The sequence below is a fragment of the Phocoena sinus genome, chromosome X (assembly GCF_008692025.1).
Source record: "Phocoena sinus isolate mPhoSin1 chromosome X, mPhoSin1.pri, whole genome shotgun sequence".
NCBI classification, from domain to species: Eukaryota; Metazoa; Chordata; class Mammalia; order Artiodactyla; family Phocoenidae; genus Phocoena; species Phocoena sinus.
The window spans coordinates 89,752,337-89,774,477 of NC_045784.1; the positions used below are offsets into that span (position 1 = coordinate 89,752,337).

The 22,141-nt window shown below is 35.5% G+C and overlaps 1 protein-coding gene across 1 annotated transcript in view; it reads left to right on the top strand.

Moving 5' to 3' along the window:
• The window catches only part of IL1RAPL2 (interleukin 1 receptor accessory protein like 2), a 1,092,642-nt gene that overhangs the window by 698,155 nt on the left and 372,346 nt on the right, over nt 1-22,141 (top strand). The window lies entirely within an intron of this gene.

A 22,141-nucleotide genomic window follows, 5' to 3' on the forward strand; every position in this document is an offset into this window, starting at 1 on the left:
TCTGCAAACATTATTTAAAAAATTGGGCAAATTTATGCTTTTTAATTGAGAGATCTTTATAATTTCCAGCTTAACTTCCCCATGTTATAAGGACAAGCTAGTCTGACAAATGGAAAACAGGTAAGAGCAATAACCACAGTCTATGAAGAGGCCAGTTCAGTAATGGTCCAACTTACCATTGAAAATAGTGTAAGGCTTGCATCTCTCAATCTTGTAACCAATGACTATATTGTTCTTAAAATCACCCTTTAATTGGAACAAAATATGCACTTTCTTATGTCTAGATTTGTCAGAGTTTTTTGTGTAAAACATCTCTTTTATCCACAATTTAGTTTTATTTAATACATCCAGATTGCATCTTGTTATAATTTTGTCTTGATTTGATTTGCTTTGTGTCTTATTACATAAAAGGGGTACTAATCATTGGGAATTAGTTCCTTATTAGGGTCATTTGAAATTTGCAACTTGAGTTGCAAGTTTGTATTTCTGATTATAAATAATTGACTGTAAAGGAATTCCTAGCATGATATATTATCAGCATAAATTATTATATTTTAATTTTAATGTCTTTTTAAAATATGCTCACAGGAGGGTTCTTCCTCCTGCTTAGTTTTTGTTTTTTGGGGTTTTTTTTTGCATTACACGGGCCTCTCACTGTTGTGGCCTCTCCCGTTGCGGAGCACAGGCTCCGGATGCGCAGGCTCAGTGGCCATGGCTCACGGGCCCAGCCGCTCCGTGGCACGTGGGACCTTCCCGGACTGGGGCACGAACATGTGTCCCCTGCATCAGCAGGCGGACTCTCAACCACTGTGCCACCAGGGAAGCCCCTCCTCATTAGTTTTGGTAGAAGATTATTTTATGCTTTCCTATGCCATTCCTAGTGTGACTTCTAAGATATACCACTTGCTTGATAGTGTTATTTTGTTACTATTTGAAATTTATAGAATATTTTATTTGTAATTTTATGTTTCTTTGACATATAGTGGAGCATCAGATTGAGTTGGATTCTGTTTATCTTGGAATCAAAGTATAATCTTAGATACTGCCATTTGTTGGCCTCCTCATTTTCTTCTATAGCCAGGAGCTGGGCATAGGCATTAAAATGCCATTTTCCCTAAAAGATGTCCATTGAGTCTCTCTTAATTATCAAATTCTACTGTTGTAGTAACTTGAACTGGATTATGCAGTTGTTAGGCAAGTACCATTCAGGAGCTGTGAATGTCTTAGAGAAGTTTCCTCAGGGTAATTGTGCTCAATGTTTTCAGGATAGGAACTTGAGGCTAGTCAGCCATAGGTTTGACAAACATCCCATTAGTCATCTCATGTTGTTTTTGGGAATTACTGTCCTTCTAGTGTGGAGTGAATACAGAGCATGTTTTACTTTGCTCTGTCTAGACCAGCAGCTGGGATCTCTAAGATAGTTCTTTTTCCAATGACTTCCCAGGTGATGAATGAATACTTTGTTAGTAGAGCCTGCCTTTAGGTAGGGTGCCTATATAATTTATCTTCCAAACTAGATAACTTTTGAGACTGAAGGAGGATAAATTACTAAAAATTATGCTGGGACAACTGGCCTAAATTGGGACCGTCCCAGGCAACTGCATTCTATGATCTAGTCAACTTGGGACAACATGGAGATTTGCCTCAACCCTGCCCCCAGCCTTCCTCATCCTCCCCATCTCCCTTCCCCCTATCCTATGGAAATGGTCTATGAGACACACATAGCTCAGAGACTCTTCAGTCATATTGATGTGTGTTCCTCTTTTAGGAGTCACTTAAAAAATAAACATCTCCTACTCATCTGTCTTCCGATCAATTAAAAAAATGTTTTTTCATCATATGTTTCCAGTTTCCCCTCCTCTGCAGTTGTGCCCTTTTAATAGTCAGACTTTCAGAGAAAAAGGAAGATTACACAATGCTCTTTCTAAAATGCAAATCTAATAACATCACTACACTACATTAAAACTTCAGTGAGTCTCCATCACCAAGGCCTTTGTGATTTGGCCCCTGCCTCAAATCCCACCATTTTCTACTTCTCTCCTTTCACCAATCACAAATTTCTCCCCATTCATAAGCTAGCATTCTAATAATACAGAAACATTCATACTGTTGAATCCTAGAAGTAAGGAGTGTGTGTATATATCAAAATTGTCCCATCATCCAGCAGAGTGCCTAAAGTATAATTGGTGTTCAATAAATTATTTTTGATGTTATTTAAGTTTATTTTTTAATTTATTTTTTAACTTTCTATTGCAGTATAGTTGATTAACAATGTTGTGTTAGTTTCACGTGTACAGCAACGTGATTCAGTTATACATATACATGTATCTATTCTTTTTCAAATTCTTTTCCCATTTAGGTTGTTACATAATATTGAGCAGAGTTCCCTGTGTTCCCCAGTAGGTCCTTGTAGGTTATCCATTTTATATATAGCAGTGTGTACATGTCAAATCCCAATAAATGTTTATTGAATAAAAGAATGAATGAAGAGTTAAATGCTATAGGGGATTTTATTTAAGGTAATCTATTTGTAATATGAATTAGTATATAGCAACTATCATCCCTTAATCTGCTTGTTTAAGAGTTTCCTATATTGTTTTTTTAAGCAAAGTACAGAGAAATTGCTCTATAAAATAGTATTCCCCACTATCTTATGGGCCTTTAACATGCTTAAGGGAAGTTAATATATTAGTAATAGCAAGCCAATTCCCAAGGCCTTAATTAACCATATTTTACTTGAAATTCTGTGTGAGGGAAATATCTTCACAGATAGTTACACTATCCATGGTACAGGTTTTTGCCTCTGGTACATCCAGGGTGAAAAGCTAATCTTGTAAATATGTGTTTTAGATGTCTTTATTTCCGATAAGTCTGGTGAGTAAGAGACGCACTGACAAAAACTAAATTTTTTAAATCTATAGGTAAGGAAAATATATGATGAAATAAGTTAAAGACCTGGAATTACTATCACCAACCTCACAATAATGCTTTATATTACAGCACACAAAACATTTTCACAGATATTTTCTTCATTTAATCCTTGGGCTTATGGGGTGAACTCTGTGAGTTAAGCAAGGCAAGGTAGTTATTATTATCCATTTTTTTTACACATGAGAAAACTAGCTTGTGATATTTTGTTCATTTATTTCAGCCAATGTAGTTGGGCTTCAATTACTTATGAGACTCCAGAGTGAATAATAATCATGTTGTAGGGTGCTCCAGTAAATTAATGATACCTAAGGAGTCTCAATCCTAGCATAACTTCGGCTTATTTAAAATATGCTGTTTGGGCTTCCCTGGTGGCACAGTGGGTAAGAACCCACCTGCCATTGCAGGGGACATGGGTTCAAGCCCTGGATCCCACATGCCATGGAGCAACTAAGCCCGTGTGCCCCAACTACTGAGCCTGTGCTTTAGAGCCTGCGAGCCACAACTACTGAGTCTACATGCTACAACTACTGAAGCCCACATGCCTAGAGCCTGTGCTCCACAACAAGAGAAGCCCCCGCAATGAGAAGCCCATGTGCAGCAACGAAGACCCAATGCAGCCAAAAATAGGTAAATAAATGAATAAACTTTTAAAAAAAATAAATAAATAAAAATATGCTGTTCTGCAAAACCAGGCCACTAGGCTTAAAGAAAACTGACTGTATCTGAAGATTAGAGTGATGAAGATTAGAGTGATAAAGTTTAGCCAGGCTCTGATGGCTACTGACTCTGAATACTTAAGTGGCATAATCAGAAACCACTGAGGTTTTATTCACTTGTCTATTTATGACCTCTCATCACAGCAGTTCACAGAGCTAGTTTGAAACATTCTTAGGAAGCAGAGATTGTATAGAAAAATCTTGTGTTACACTCCCCTCCCAAAAAACAAAATAAACAAAACAAACAAATAAATATATTGATAAATACATAAATAAATAAATGATGTCCTCTGATGTTGGCCTCAGTTGACAAAAAATAAGTAGAGTTCTAGGTACAATCTCCTGGCACTTCACCAGTATTTGAATACTGAATTGTCACCAAAATGTGTATCAAGTATTTTTCACATTTAAGACATTGTGCAGCATGCCACAAATCCCAGGAGAAGGTGAGGAATTTTGACAGTGACATATTTTTAAAGGTACAAATGGCATATTTGACTTATGAGCCTTATTCTCAGTAGTCCTAATAATACATTTATCCCTCTTAGTGAAAGGGCCTCATAAATCAGCCATGACAATGTAGAATGTTCTCAAATTCATGTATGGAGATATATGTGTACCTTTAGTATTCCCATCGGTTGTGTTGAAGGGTTGAAAGAGTGTGTATGTATATGTATATGTGTATATGTATGTTTCCTCCAGAGTTTGACTTTGATGAAAACATGCAGAAACTTGAATAGACCCCCTTTTCAAGTTAACAAATCTTAGTTCATTCCTGTTGGCTGTACTCTCTAAGTCTTTGGTTCCTATTGGCATCCATTTTAAAATTGGGGTACTTGATGAAAAATAATTAGAAATAAAGCATGGTTATAAGGAATTTTCTAAGAATCTGTTGATCTCATGAAGATATCAGTTCAATAAGTACTTTTGAGCATTTATTGAGTCAATTCAATAAATATTGTTGCAATATATCTATATCTATATGCATATATGGGCTATACTAGACACTGAGACATACCACATCTCATTTAATGTTTGCAGCTACCCTCTGAGAGCATTATTACTAACCTCCCTGTTAAATAGATGAGGAAACTGAGGCTCAGAGAATTATAATGACCTGTCTCTGATCAAAAGGTTTTTGACCATGCATTTAATAATTTTGTACTTTTCTTTAAAATGAAGATAAATAAGCAAGTTCACAGTATTGTCTGATAAAATAGGATGAAGTTTGTAAAATGGCTTTTGTGTACTCTGACCCACCATGGGAGGTTTTTTGTTGTTAGCTAATTTTACTTGTGCTACTGGTTTGCTTAATGGGCAGACAAAGCATGTCCTTATGGCACTAACAATGCAGAGATATCTGTAAATTTTGATGAATATTTTTAAAGTATAGAAGTAGTCATGAGAAAAAGATCCCTTTGGTTTGCTAGAATTTATTTTATATTTTAGAATTCTGTTTACTTTGAATTACCTATATTTAGGGATATTATCTATTCAGTACTGAAGACCTCTAAATGTCTTAATTTACATCCTTGTTGAATATGTGGGACTTAGGAATTCTCTTATTCATCCAATCATGCATCATTTCTAAAATCTGCAAAGAACTGTTTTTTCTTTCCTTCTCAAATTCTCAGAATATCACCCTTCTTTGATAGTCATCTCTCATAACTAGTTGCCTGTCTCCAGTCTCTCTCTTCTTCTAACCTTTTAAATTACTATTTATAAACTTACCTTACCAAAACTCTACTTCTTTAATTCAGGAACCTGTAAAGAATACCTGTATATGGAAATAGAGTTACAGATATAGAAAACAAACTTATGGTTACCAGGGGGTAAGGGAGGGGAAGGAATAAATTGAAAGATTGGGATTGACATATACACACTACTATATATAAAATAGATAACTAATAAGGACCTACTGTGTAGTACAGGGAATTCTACTCAATACTCTCTAATGACTTATATGGGAAAAGAATCTAAAAAAGAGTGGATATATGTGTATGTATAACTGATTCACTTTGCTGTACAACAGAAACTAACACAACATTGCAAACAACTATGCTCTAATACAAATTAAAAAAATACATGTATATGTATAACTGAATCACTATGCTGTACACCTGAAACTAAAACAACATTGTTAATCAACTATATTCCAGTATAAAATAAAAAGTTAAAAAAAAATCCTCATTGCTTACCATATCAAGACCAAATGTCTCTGTGTTGTTTTCAGGATCTTTCAAATGCTGACCCTTGACCACAAATCTAGTCTGGTTTCACTTTCTGGTCTCTGGTTTTCACATTCTGTTCTGGTTAACCTGATTTTCTCATTGTCTTCTACATAGGCTATGCTAATTCCTACATCCAAGATTTTGTTCTTGTCATTGTCCTGGCACTCAATGTTTTTTCTCCTTCTTTCCATCTATCCAATTCTCACCAACTGCCAACATTCAGCTCAAGCTCTAAATCCTCTATGAAGTCTTCTCTATTACTTCTGGTGAAACTCAGTTCCACTTTCTCTGATTACCTTATTATAATTGTAACACACATTTTAGTATGTAATTGCTCTCTAATTATTTGATATGTGTTGGTTTTGTCTATGTAACCAGACCACAACTCCCCAAAGAGTCTAGCAGCAGAGTACTGTACAGTAATTCAATAACTTTTCTTTGTTTATTTTATGAGCTAGGAAGTATAGAGACTCCATGAATTTAACATTACCTAATTTGACTAGATGGAATTAGGAATAGTGTATATGGTGATGCATATTGTTTTGCCATTGACAAATGTATGGTGTTTCTTCAAACATGCAAATCTTGACACTAGATGAAACTAGAAACCACTTCTCCAATCAGTCTTCCTCCTCTGGGTCTAAGGGTATCCTCATATAAGTCCTCATGTAACCATTATAAAGAAAAATGATATTCTTCTTAAGCTCATTTTAGAGATGAGAAAGTGGAGACTGAGAAGGGAAGACTAAAATGAGAAAGAGATGCTTAGGCTGGGTCATGAAGGATAAGTTGAATATTCATCAGAAAGAAGGGGGAGAGGCAAAGGAATTACAGACATATAGTTCTTTAGAAGAGAGACATGATATATCTTCATTGCATTCAGTGACTTATAAATAGTACAAAGTGGCTGGAAACTGGAGTTGGTTCAAGGCAAGTAAGGGTATGGAAACAGAGGGTACAGTTTGAAACAACACCTTAACATTTCAAAATTAAGCTCATCACATTTGGTGTCCTCTTCCCAGATAACTCCTTATATCCTCCTTCTCAGTGATTGTACCAACACCCACCCAACTTCTTAAGTTTCTGATGTCAGAAATTCAGCTGTCACCCTGCACTCCTTATTTTTCCTTCCCCTTGCTGCACAGCCAAGTGATAAATTCTGTTGAGTATACATCCAAATTAACCTGGGAAACTGTTAGAAATGTAAATTTTGAGGCCCAACACCATAGCTCCTGAATCAGAAACCCTGGGGATGGGACCCAACACTCCATGTTTTAACCAATCCTCCTAAGTATACTTACGCACAGGAAAGTTTAAGAGCCACAGCTGCAGACAATGAAGAATTTTTGAGAGGCTTAAGGCAGGCAGGTGACCTAGTAGGATAGGCATTTTAGAAAAGTCATTCTGAAATTTATGTGGGAGATGGAATGGAATAGAGTAAAACTAAAGTAGCAGAACCAACTAGTAGAATACAAAAAAATCAAAAAATGAGAGAAGAGAATATAGATTTATGAGATATTAAAGAATTAGAATTGATTGACTGATGTTACCATTTGTATGCATAGGGTAAAGAGGGAGTAGTCAGGTTGACTGGTCTTATAACACTAAGTAAACATGATGGTCAGGGTATGAAAAAAATAATTAATGTTTTGTTTTTTCTTCTCTTTCTGTTTTATATATATATATATATATATATATATATATATATATATATATATAGAGAGAGAGAGAGAGAGAGAGAGAGAGAAAGAGAGAGAGAGAGAGTCGTGTTAGGGTGCCATGTGTCAATGTTTGGTACAAATTTGGATATTTGAGTCTGAACCTCAAGATAGAGGCCATTGCCTACAGATAAAGATTTTGGTGTCAACAGTGTACTAGATGGTAATAGATATTGCCCGAATGGGTTAAGTAACCCAGAAGAACATTGAGGGTGAGAAGAGGACCAAAGGCGAAGTTCTGAAAAACACCAATATTTAAAGGAGGACTTCAGAGAAAATAGGAATGGCTAGATAGTAAGGGACAGAGCCAGAAAATTGATATCATGGAGATGGGAGGATAGAATTTCAATGAGGTCAACAGTATCAAATGCCATAGACAGGTCAAGTAAGAAAAGAACTAATTAATTATATTTGTCATTCATGGAGTCACTGATGTCCTTAGTAATCACAGCTTCAGGGAAATTTTGAGAGCACAAGACAGCAATAAATTGAAGAGTGAATTGGAATACATTAAGTTGAAACTTTAAATATAACTTATATGTGAAAGGAAGGAAAGGAAGGGGCAGTGACAGACAGATTGAGAAACAACATCAGTGGGAGGTTTTTTTGTTTTTTTTGTATTTTTTACTAACCAAGAAAATTTTGTATGTTTACAATCCAAAAGAAAACAAGTGAACTAAGAAGGAAAGTTTGAAGATAGAGTAAAGAGAGGGGGAACGTGATGGAATAAGGTCTCAGAGGAGTGAGGAGATAAGATCCAGGGCACAAGAGGAGATATTAGCTTTGAATATCGTGTTATTATTATCTATTAAATCATCTGCCTCTCTCAACTTAACTGAGAGTCCTCAAGTGAACAGACAGTTTTTTTTCAGTCCTTTAATATGCAAGGCTCCAGAAATGTTTGTTGAATGAATGAAGGCCATTTCTTTTGATACTTTCTCTCTCATCTACTTACTCTTCATTGGTTTTTCCCTAATCTTTCATCCTCACCTCTCTTTTTTGTCACTATATTCAGTCTCTTGAGCAGATCTCATCCATGTCCAAAGTTTTCCTTTCTGAGACAGGAGATGCTGAGTTGTGACCAGATCTTTTTATACTCAGAGAAATACTGAATAATTATACTGTCTCTGGCTTCCTGTTTGCCTTCCCATTGAGCTACAGTAAGTAGAATTCAATTGGCTTTGAAAGTCATGTTCTAATATGTTGCAAATAGTTGACAGATATCATTTGACTTCTTAGTCTTCCTGCCAGGCTCTTTCCCAAACCCTCCAACCTCAGGAAGGTTCCATTTTCATCCCCTGCTCTGTTCTTCCAGTAGAAAGTAACCCTTGTTGCCTACCTTCTTCATGTGGAAAGAGCTTCCTAGAATCTTTTTTATAGTGATTCTAAAATGCATCAGAGTAAATTTGCTTATTCCAATAGGCTTTGCTTTGACTTTGTTGACTTGTTATTTGCTGAAAGATGTAAGTAGCTTCACAGTAAAAGAAGGAATATTATACCTAGGTTGAAGCAGGATAATTATTTTTGTCCTAAGAGAAAAATCTGATCTAAAGATATATTTGATTTTCTTCATGTGTGTAATTAAGAATGACCACTTGAAATAGGAGCAGAGATTCCCAAGAGCCCAATTTCCAAAGTAGCAATTTGCTATATTTATTTCTAAGTGAGGCTCTATGCCTAATTTTAGCAAATGTCTTGAAACTGAACCAATATGCTTTAGGAATATTTGGATGTTTAGTTTTTAACCCTTCTGTATTCACTTTAAATTTTCTAATAGTTGCCTGTGAATGAAATACATTATAAACATAAGGGCTATTTCTTTTTTAGTGCCTTTTTGTAGCAACTAGAAAGTGATTTTGAATGTCAGCTCTTATAAAGAGCACATTTATCTTCCTCTAGGGTAAGAATAGTCTTCATCTCCTCTCTTCTCCATATTGCCTAGTATAGTGCAGGAGAAACAGAAACTCAGTCTATACTTCTTGATTTGAAAGTTTACAAAAACAACATCTTGTCCTCTACCTCCTCCTTTAGAGTATCCCTGTCGACACTATATTTAGAAAAGGGGTTCTCATCTAAGTCTGGAGACAAGGTTATATCTGTGGAACAGATGCTCATTATAGTTCACATGCATATAGAACAAAATTTCAGAAAAGCGATGAGGTAATTCGTATAATCTTCAGAAATCCCCTCGAAAGGACCATAAGAATAGGAGGCTGGTAAACTCACCCTCCTAACTCATCTGCTCTCTCATTGGCCCCACCGATGCTCTGGGTTCCAATTCTCTGAACCATTTCTGTTCCTGTTTATTTGATTTTAATCTATAAACTTTAAAAGGCATTCTATTATTTACTGATGCTACTTTACTGGTTAGTTTTTAGATTCATTCTTATATTATAAGCAGAGTAAAGGTCAAAAATCAATTTAGATATTACCCGTATCTACCAGGCAGCCTCCCCTTGCCATCACTATCCTTTTTAGAGGTCTCTTCCTTAATGCTCCAAAAGTACTATATTTCTATCATAGAAGCATTGCTCACCCTACATTGTAAATGCCTGTTATTTTTATCTGTCTCCCTCATATTGAATAGAACACAGGCAAGAAGTATCTTCCATTTTTGTATTTTCCGTACCTGGTACAAAGTCCAGTGTATAATCACTATTCAAAATATATTTGTTAGATCAATGAATATATGATGCTTCAATATAGTAAAATTCACTAGCCCATTGTAAAGGCCTTCACTAATCTGAGCCTATTTTAATTATCCAACTCCATTTGTGTATGAGCACCTATTATGCATCAGGCACTGTTAGGCACTGTGGATAGCATGGTAAATGAAAATAGAGATGATCCATACTCTTATAGAACTAATAGTCCAGTGGAGGAGGCACACTCATAATCAAACAAATAAATGTAAAATTACAACTGTGTTAAGTGTCATTAAGGAGAGGTACATAGTGCTATAATAGCTAATAGCAGGGCAGGATGGGAGGTTGACCTAATCCAAAAGAAAGTGATACTTGAATTGAGATCTGAAAGATGACTTGGCATTGCCTAGGTAAAAAGCAAAAGAAAATCTTCCAGGATGTGAGAACAGTGCCATGCAAGGCTTGATCAGAGGCAGCAAAGGGTGGGGGATGAGGCTGGAGAAGTAGGTAGATTCTAAATCATGTAGCAACTTAAAGCCATGTTAAGGAGATTTTGTCTTTATCCTAAAAGCAAGAGGAAATATGGCCTATGAAACTCTTGATCTTTCTGTTGTTTTCCAAAACTACAAAGCTTAGTCTACATACTTCTAACCATACTACCCTCCACTTGTATTCTAATCACCACTACTTTCCACTAATTCAACTCTTGTTAGACATTGAGATGTAGTTCAAATCTTATGTCCTCCAAGATTATTCCTTGATTACTTCAGTCTAGATAGAGTAACTTTTTGATTTTTACTACACTAAATTGTGCTATTCATACACTCATTATAATGCCTCATATCATCCTACCTTGTATTTTTATAGTAGTTTCATACATGGATTTTGGCTCAAGAGACTGTGTAATAATTGTCTTCTGAACCCATCTCAAATATCCATAGCCCAGTACTCTATTCATACTGTATTCCAAACATACACTGAGCATGAAACCAAATACAAACCAATACCTGTAAGAGATGAAGGGAAATATTTTTACACTAGTACTCTTTCTGATGATACAAGAGCAGCAATTGGAAAAATGAAAAAAGAATCACATCAACTGGTTTTATAGGTTACATCATGACAATTGTTTCACTAAGTTGACTTATCTTTTCACTATATCAATCAGCACTTTACTCACTCAATAAGAATGTATTGAATGGATGTTATGGAACAGCCATTTTGCAGGTGGGTACTGGGGATTAAAAGATGAATATGACATGATCTTGACCATCACAAAGCTCAAAGAGATGGTACCCATAGCTACTAAGAATAAGCACATTTCAATTCCCCCAAAGAGTAATATGGATTGGTTGACAGTCATAATCCTTAAGCAGTTTGTAAATGATGCATGTCATTTTCATAGGAAATTCAGCCACACTGTAAGATTAGGAATACAAAGTCTGGGTGTGTTCAATGCACCCTACAAAATAATAATTTTGTAATGCACAGAATAATAATTTCCTCTGTGATTATTGTAGTTCTTCACAGGCATTGTATGAGTAATATGAAAAGCGGAGTTTTGTAAGGATACCAATTCATCTACATTTTTCAGTAAATCTAGGTAAATTATCTTCCAGTTGTGAGGCAGTGCAGAGTCAGGACTCCTTGAGGTCTGTGATTCTCTTCGTTATGCCACTAACCAGTTATGGAGAAGTCCACAGATAGAGATCAGCAATCAACCACTGAGCATTAGCTTTTTTTTTTTTCTTTGCAAAAGGTTTTGGCTAAGTATATAGAATAATATTATTCACCCTAATTCCTGGATTTGACTAAAACTTGACTAAAATACTTGTCCTATTGGAGGAGACACAGCAAAGCCAATTATTCTACTAATCAACATATATTTTTAAGCATCCTGAAGGTAACTAGCAGAGTTTAGGTGCTTGAAAAAAATTTCTGCTTTGTGAACAGACATTTGAAGAAACATGCTCCTAAAATTAGACAATTTTAATTAATTGTTTAATTAATAAACTGCTTAATTCAGTGGAGCATGTCATATCAGGGGCTGCTGCTCAAAGATCTCATAGAGAAGCCATCAACAAAATTGCAAAAATGAGAGTAAAATTTAAAAATAACCTCATATCCATTGATAATCTTTTTTTAACACCTTCAGTTATTATATTCAAAGAAATACAGATTCACGGCATTATCATTAAATTATAAGAATTTTCCAGGGCTTCCCTGATGGCGCAGTGGTTAAGAATCCTCCTGCCAATGCAGGGGACACGGGTTCGAGCCCTGGACCGAGAAGATCCCACATGCTGTGGAGCAACTAAGCTTGTGTGCTACAACTACTGAGCCTGCGCTCTAGAGCCCGTGAGCCACAAATACTGAGCCCGTGTGCCACAACTACTGAAGCCCGCATGCCTAGAGCCCGTGCTCTGCAACAAGAGAAGCTCCCGCAATGAGAAGCTCGTGCACCACAACAAAAAGGAGCCCCCACTCACCGCAACTAGAGAAAGCCTGTACGCAGCAATGAAGACCCAACACAGCCAAAAATTTAAAAAATTATTTTAAAAAAAGAATTTTTCAAATAGGCTATACCATCCTGTTATGATACACTCATTTCACAGTATTAATGATTACGAGCCAGAGCTTCTGTAGACATACATCTCAACTTGAATATTGGCAAGACTTTCAGCAAGATAAGGGTAACAAGAAAACTACTTTCCTAGCCTGTTTTCAAAGTATGTATAAATATTTTAAAAGGCAGGGCGTTGTAAGAATGTACTATTGTAGGTATTCTCTGAATGAATTTAAGTCCCTTTTTGTCCATATCTTTTATGTCTTCATCCTAGCAACTGTACTCTTATATGATGAAAATAGGATGAAACAAAACCTCTGAGAGTAACTACATTGTCTTTGTTGCTGGAGGACAGACGGTGACCCGAGTCATGGGCTGCTTTGGCTTTGATTAAAATTAAAATCTTGTGCAGATTCCAATTCTGAACATATGTCTCAAACTCTGTGTGCCCACATTATAGTGCATTCAAAATATTTTATGCTAACAGATTACAGTAGGTAACAATATGCCTTTGTTTCCTACAAAGGAATAAGTCAGTAAATTGTTCTACTTAATATTAAAAAGACCAGCTCAAGATGCAAATATATCCCAATAGCTCTAAATCCCACTGTAATTCTTCCTAATTTAAGGCATTTATGAACTCATAACAGAGGCTCAAGCTGTTCATATTTCTAGCTTATTTAATTTACTTTTTCTTATTACCTGTTCCACTTAAAGCTTTGCAAATCTTGAAAATCCTGTGTATGTTAAAGGAGAGACTTCCTCAATTAAAGTGTACTGCAACATAGTGGGAAGAATAAAACTATCGTGTTATTCATGGAGAAACACATGATTTATACTAGTTGTTTATTTTTCTTTCCCTGGTTTGTTATACTAGCCAATTTCACCTAGTCATGTAATGATTAGAAGGTTCTAAGTTCTTTAGCTGGAACCTGCATTTCAAAGTATTTGTTTAGCTAGGGGAGGAGAATGCCATATTTCTTTACAATGGGGGATTTGGTGAAACAGTTAGAGGTTAATATAACATTTTTCTTTCTAAATGCCTTCTAAGAATGAGTACAAATACACAGTTTACTAAAGATATTCAACAGTGCCACTTTCCTGGAACTTCTCCACCAAGTAAATGACATTTTGAAATATTTTTTCCTCAAAAGACCTACCCAGCCATTATATAAAATGAGGAAACTCTTCTTGTTGTGTTAACATCTTGAATCTAGTCTCAGGGAAGCTGTTTTATGAGATTTACTGGTGCAATTTGGTTGCAGATGCTTGTGATTTATAGAGAAGCTCATGGAAATAGAATCTGTATAAAGAACCAATATAAAAACAAAGGCATTAGGTAACTCACATGGAGTACATGTCACATTCATCATGTTTCTGTCATGTGCTTTAATGTTAATGTCTTGGGGAGTATTTGGGACTCACGCTTTGTAACCTTCAGATGTATGCGGAGTGGTTCAGGGTCAAACTTCCAGAAAAATCTCATGTGATAAGGTCTGGGCTACTCCCCACCTCAGCCTGCATGATTTGAAACTCTTCTCCACATGCTGGCCCTAACCAATTTCTCTCAACCTCCAAAGGGTTATAAAATGTTGCAGTCTTACTTCTGTCAAGCTCTTTGTTCCTTACTTTGTTAATGGAATAATTTTCCAACTAATTTCTCTTTACAAAACAAAAATACATTGCTTCCTACTTTGCTATTTGCATGCAGTGTTTTAGATGACATACTTCTTACAGGTAGGTACATAGTTACATGCTTCTCTCTCCCAGCGTGCCTTATACAGGATAGTTATAAAATCGATGTTCAGCAAAGACTTATTGATTGATTGATCCTGTGTTTTGTCACTCAACTAGTCTTAGACATTATGTTTAGAAGATAAATAGAGCAGGGAATCTTTCATGCTGCCTCATGTTTCCTCCAACCACAGAGATATGAGCCACCTAGTGACGAAGCACCAGAGAAAAGATCAGACTTTAAGCTTCATCCTTGTCTATCAGGGCCTGAGACTGGTCTAGAGGATTTTCTTAGTTGATGTTAGCCATGTTCTCATTTCTCATGTTCAGCCTTACAGATCAACTATACTAATGTCATGATGACATATCCTCGCCTCTTTTCCCAACCCCTAGTTTACCTCAGCTTACTACCATGGGCTAGAATGTTAATATTTGTTGCTCTTGTTGCAGATGATTTTAAATATGTAATTTGTTATCCCTGCAAGATTGTGCTTTCTTCTTCCCTGAAATTTTTTACTCTTTCTGTTTTGTTTTTTTTTTCTTTCCTTTTCAGGGACAGGAGGGAGGAAATTTTTTTTTTCCTGACTAAGAGAGCAGATATGGTAGTTGGTAGGTATGGCTGGGTCTCCTCATTTTACAATTCTGTATTTTACGTATTTATATTCAAGTGGTTCAACAATTATACAGGCAATGATCCTACAGTTTCTGGCACTGATAGTGTGTCATCTAAACAAGGTTTCTTTCCTCATAGCTTGAGAAGTTACAGCAAGGATCTCAGTATATATTCAGCCTGTAGTACTGGAAAAGAAAAGATTCTTTTGGCTTACAGAATAAAATTAACACATATTAATATATTTTACTATAATTTCTTAAAATATTATTTACTACTTATACCTAGGTGATATGTTACCCTAACCAATAAAAATTCCATGAACAAATTTATGTATTTCCAATACAGATTTTTTGTTTGTGTTTTGAAAACATTCTAAGCAAGTAGTTTTGAGACTTTATTGTCACACACAGTGATAGATATGTTTTTGATAAATGATATGTGGTAAGTGTCATTACAATGTATTGTATTTTTAGGTTAGTTTTTATAGATGTGTTTAGTCTAGTTTTTGGAATTTCATAGATATGAAAATTATTTTGGCACAGAATAATAAAAAGTAAGACAGTTGATAAAATCTACATGTATTTTCATAAGTCTGTACAGAATTTTCACTGAACATATAAACACTCAAATATTCTTCCTTTATTTACTCCTAGGTTTCACTCTGATTCGATTTAGTAATGTAAGAGTAATGGTGATATAAATTTGGGTTGCTCTTGAGAAAGAAATAATTGAGGACACTAAGAGAAAAATCCTGCATTAACAACCCATAATTGTATGAGAACTTTAAGTAGCTTCCAAATATAAAATACGATAAGACCCTTTTATCATATAGTGTAGTATTTACATTTTGGGCCTGAAAGTTACGAGTGATATAGCCTAGATTTTAGATATACTTCTACCACTTACTTGTTATATAATCTTGGACAAATTATTTTTCTTCTCTGGGCCTTAATGCCACTATCTGTAAAATTCAGTTACAGCAGATCATTCTAACTCAGAGCGTAGCACCAAATTTTTTCTTATGGCTGATACTAGGTTTATTTCCTACATCTCTCTCTCTGTTGAAATGCTTAGGTGTGTCCACAGGTATATAGCTTAAAGTGTCAAGAAGGACATTCATATTTACATTTATTAACTTTTTTCATAACTAATTTTTGAGTAGCTATTCTTCTAAACTGGTAAATTAATTTCTCTGTATAATGAAGTTGTTGAAAGCATATGCAAAAGTCAGGATAAATAAACATTGTCCTATGAAAAATGCTATAGATAATATATTCTTTAAAAACTCTATACATTTAACAATTATATTTTGAGACTCTACTATGGTTTTAGGCATTGCTTTTAGGAGCAAGTGCTATAAAAATGATAAATAATGTCCCTGCTCTTACAGAGATTATATTCTTTTGGAGAGAGATATAAAATAGATAAGAAAATAAATAAGAAAATAATATCAGCTAGTGGTAAGTGACATCCAGAGAAACAACATATGTGATGTGGTTGAGATTGATAGGATGGGATGCATTACACAGTAAGGAAAGGCTGAGATCTGAATGCCACAAAGGAGTTAGCCATATGAAGATGAGTGGGGACAATATCCCAGGCTGATGATATGCAAATTTCCAAAGCAAAAATAAGCCCAGCGTGTTTGAGGACTTGTAAAGAGATTAGACATTCTAATATTTAGAATTTAAATAGAGAAAGAGGAGTTAGCAAAGAGAAAGATTGGTCAGTGAGGTAGAAGGAGAACAAGGAGAGACTGTGGTATGAGGGAAACCAAAAGAAAGAACGCATTTCAAGTGGGAGGGAGTAGTAAGCTATGTCAAATGTTGCTGAGAAGATAATTAGGATAAGAACTGAGAGGTGGCTATCAGAAGTGGCAGTATGGAGATCGCTGAGTGATGGTAAAGGAAGCCCAATTAATATTGACTGAGGAAAGAATGTGGAATGCTGAAATGAAGTCAGCTATTCCACACAACTGTCTCAAGAAGTTTTGCTGTGAAAGAGATGGGAGATAGGAGGCTGTAGCAAAACTGGCATATTATATGTCAAGGAAGGGTATTTGTTTTATTTTTTGCAAGACTGGACATACTAGAACTTGATGTTTATTGATGGAAAGAAATCAGTAGAGAGGAAAAAATTTTGCCAGAGGAGAGAAAGGGGATAATTGTAGGGGCAAAGTTCATGAAGAGGTGAAAGTGGCAGTATCCATTGCACAAAGGAGTTGCCGGCCTTTAAAGTAGGAGAAGCTTTTTATGCAAAGCTATAGCAGTGAAGGAAGATTCTGAGCATTCATATTTGGGAATTTCTCTCTTAGTACTCCCATTTTCTCAGTGAAGCACAGTAAGGTCAACAACCAAAGATCCAGGGTTGCAGATGAACAAATGTAGAAACTTTGAGGAGGAAAGAGAAGGGATAAAATAGTATTAATGGACCATGGGAAAATAATAAAACCTACTAAGGGAAACAGAAGAATAATGTACTCTTTGATTTGGGGCAAGTCACTTGGGCTCTCTTAGCTTTAGGTTCTTTTCTCTTTGAGTATCAAAGGATATCGTTTAAAGTTTAAAACATGGAATTTAAATGTGTAATGATTCCAAGCTCAATGCTATTTATAATTTTTTAAACCCCAGAGAGAGATTTTAGGAATTAATATCTATTCTGGTGAAGAAAAATGTATTTGAAGTTCAGTAGTTTCTTCTAATTCCATTCAATTTATTTTTCTTCTGTTAAATTCAAGTAAAATGATTGAATGTAATACTTTTCATTCAAAATAGAATGTGAGTGTGAGCTTATTTTTGTGAAATTATTTTTCTCTCCATCTTTCTACCTGTATCTGTACATAGAGAGGTGGCTGAAATGATGTTTAATAAATGTTAAAAATGTTTCTGAGTATTAAGATTTCGTGTAGTAGTGTTTTGTTGTTTAATTTATTCTTCGTGCTTTTCTCTATTTTATTAACTTTGTCATAAGAAGGCATATTGTTTCTATAAAATGTTAAATTCACTATTATTTTTAAAGTATTGTTTTAGTGTAGATAACGTGTTTTCTTGCTGTGGTAGACAGAATCATTCCCCACCCCTCCCCTGTAGATGTCCACATCCTAATCCCTGGAACATGTGATTATGTTTGGTTACATAGCAATGGGTAGTTAAGGTTGCAGATGGAATTATGGTTGCTAATCAGCTGACCTTGAGATTAGAGAGATTTGCTGAACTACCCAGGTGGACCCATTGTAATCACAAGGGTCCTTACAAAAAGAAGAGAGAAGTAGAAGAGAGAACCAGAGAGGTGGTAGCATAAGAGGGACACAGCCCAAGGCTGTTAGGTTTGTAGATGGAGCAATGGGACCGTAAGCCAAGGCACATAGGTGACTTCTAAGAGCTGGAAAATGCAAGGAAACAGATTCTCCCCTAAAGCCCACAGAAGGAATGCAACCTTGCCAACACCTTGATTTTAGCCCATGGAGACCCATGTCGGAATTCTGACCTGTGAAATTGTAAGATAATACATCTGTGTTGTCTTAAGCCACTAAATTTGTGATAATTTGCAAGAGTAGCTATCGAAAAAAATTACTTGATTTAACCCATTCCTCTCTAATTTATTCTCTATACAGCAGCCAGAGTAAACTTTACAACCCTACATTGTCCAGTACAGTAGCCACTAGCCACATGTGACAAATGAGCACTTGAAATGTGGCTGCTCTAAAATGAGGTGTGCTATATGTGTAAAGTACACACTAGGTTTCAAAGACTTAGTATAAAAATGTAAAATATCTCATTAATGATTTCGTACACTGACTTCATATTGAAATGATAATTTGGAAATATTGGGTTAAACAAAAGACAATAGTAAAATTGACAACACCTGTTCTATTTTACTTTTTGAATGTGGCTACCAGAGAATTTAAAATTATATTTCTTTTAGATAGCCCTGATAAAAGGTTAATAGGATACTGTAATTTCCCAATTTAAAGCCCTTCACTAGCTTCCAACTGTACTTGAAATATACTTCAAACCCTTGAACTTATAAGATCCTGCATCACCTGGCTTCTGGTCCATATCTAACTTCATGTTTTGCCTCTTCTTCTCCATTTTAATGGGCCAAGCCTGTTTCTGCCTCAGGGCCATTGCACATGTTGTTCACTAGGCCCAGAAAACTCTTCATCCCACTATTCATCTGAGTGAAGACTTGTCATTCTTCCATCTCAGCTCAAGTCTGCTCAGAGAGAACTTCTCTGGCCTCCCAGTGTAAACTGATCCATTGTGCCTTCTCATTCAAAACACTGTGTTCTTTTCCTTAGTGGCACTTTTCACAAGTTGTAAGGATAGACTTATTTGTTTATCTTTAAAATTCCCTTTGCAAATGATCACCTCAATGTATTTTTTTAACTACTGTATACTCAAGGCCAGGCAAGGTATAGCTGCTCAGTAAATGTGTATTACATGGGTGTAGAATGATTAAATGAGGTAATGTCTACATAAGCACTTTGTCAACTGTAATGTAATATATAGATGTGATAGGCTTATAGTAGTGATAGTAATAGGAAGAGATGCAGGAAGATGAGAAGGAAGAGAAAGAAGAAAAGAAATTGAAGTAGTTTTAAACTATTTGTCATATGTGAATTTTTAAATAGATTTTCTTGATATCTTGGGTTATATCTTCAAACCATTTGGAAAAAATAGCACAATAGGCAACTTTATTACATTGCCTTTTATTTATTTTTTCTTTCTTTATTTTTTGAATTTTATTTTAGTTTAATTTTTTATACAGCAGGCTCTATTAGTTATATATTTTATACATATTAATGTATGTATGTCAATACCAATATCCCAATTCATACCACCACCACAACCAACAACACCCCCTTTCTCCCCTTGGTGTCCACAAGTATGTTCTCTACATCTCTGTCTCATTTCTTCCCTGCAAACCGGTTTATCTGTACCATTTTGCTAGATTCCACATATATGCGTTAATATACGATATTTGTTTTTCTCTTTCTGACTTACTTCAGTCACTAGGTCCATCCACGTTTCTACAAATGACCCAATTTCATTCCTTTTGATGGCTGAGTAACATTCCATCGTATATATGTACCATATCTTCCTTATCCATTCATCTGTCGATGGGCATTTAGGTTGCTTCCATGACCTGCCTATTGTAAATAGTGCTGCAATGAACACTGTGGTACATGTGTCTTTTTGAATTATGGTTTTCTCTGGGTATATGCCCAGTAGTGGGATTGCTGGGTCATATGGTAATTCTATTTTTAGTTTTTTAAGGAACCTCCATACTGTTCTCTACAGTGGCTGTATCAATTTACATTCCCACCAACAGTGCAAGAGGGTTCCCTTTTCTCCACACCCTCTCCAGCATTTGTTGTTTGTAGATTTTCTGATGATGCTTATTCTCACAAGTGTGAGGTGATTCATCATAGTAGTTTTGATTTGCATTTCTCTAATAATTAGTGATGTTGAGCAGCCTTTCATGTGCCTCTTGGACATTGTATGCCTTCCTTGGAGAAATATCTATTTAGCTCTTCTGCCCATTTTTGGATTGGGTTTTTTTTTTTTTTTTAATATTGAGCTGCATCAGCTGTTTAAATATTTTGGAGATTAAACCTTTGTCCGTTGATTCGTTTGCAACTATTTTCTCCCATTCTGAGGGTTGTCTTTTCATCTTGATTATGGTTTCCTTTGCTGTGCAAAAGCTTTTAGGTTTCATTAGGTCCCATTTGTTTTATTTGTTTTTATTTCCATTACTCAAGGATGTGGGTCCAAAAAGATCTTGCTGTGATTTATGTTAAGGAGTGTTCCTCCTATGTTTTCTGCTAAGTGTTTTATAGTATCTGATCTTACATTTAGGTCTTTAATCCATTTTGAGTTTATTTTTGTGTATGGCATTAAGGAGTGTTCTAATTTCATTCTTTTACATGTAGCTGTCCAGTTTTCCCAGCACCACTTATTGAAGAGACTGTCTTTTCTACATTGTATATCCTTGCCTCCTTTGTCATAGATTAGTTGACTATAGGTGTGTGGGTTTATCTCTGGGCTTTCTATCCTGTTCCATTTATCTATATTTCAGTTTCTGTGCCAGTACCATACTGTCTTGATTACTATAGCTTTGTAATATAGTCTGAAGTCAGGGAGCCTGATTCCTCCAGCTCCTTCTTTTTCCCTCAAGATTGCTTTGGCTATTTGGGGTTGTTTGTGTTTCCAAACAAATTGTGAAATTTTTGTTCTAGTTCCATAAAAATGCCATTGGTAATTTGATAGGGATTGCATTGAATCTGTAGATTGCTTTGGGTACTGTAGTCATTTTCACAATATTGATTCTTCCAGTCCAAGAACATGGTATATCTCTCCATCTTTCTGTGTCATCATTGATTTCTTCATCAGTGTCTTATAGTTTTCTGAGTATAGGTCTTTTGTCTCCCTAGGTAGGTTTATTCCTATGTATTTTATTCTTTTTGTTGCATTGGTGAATGGGATTGTTTCCTTAATTTCTCTTTCTGATCTTTCGTTCTTAGTGTATAGGATTGCAAGAGATTTCTGTGCATTAATTTTGTATCCTGTTACTTTACCAAATTCATTGATTAGCTCTAGTAGTTTTCTGGTGGAATCTTTAGGATTATTTATGTATCATATCATGTCATCTGCAAAGTGACAGTTTTACTTCTTCTTTTCCTATTTTGATTCCTTTTATTTCTTTTTCTTCTCTGATTGTCGTGGCTAAAACTTGCAAAACAATGTTGAATAAGAGTGGCGAGTGTGGGCATCCTTGTCTTGATCCTGATCTTAGAGGAAATGCTTTCAGTTTTTCACCGTTGAGAACAATGTTGGCTGTGGGTTTGTCATATATGACCTTTATTATGTTGAGGTAAGTTCCCTCTATGCCTACTTTCTGGATGGTTTTTATCATAAATGGGTGTTGAACTTTGTCAAAAGCTTTTTCTGCATCTATTGAGATGATTATATAGTTTTTATTCTT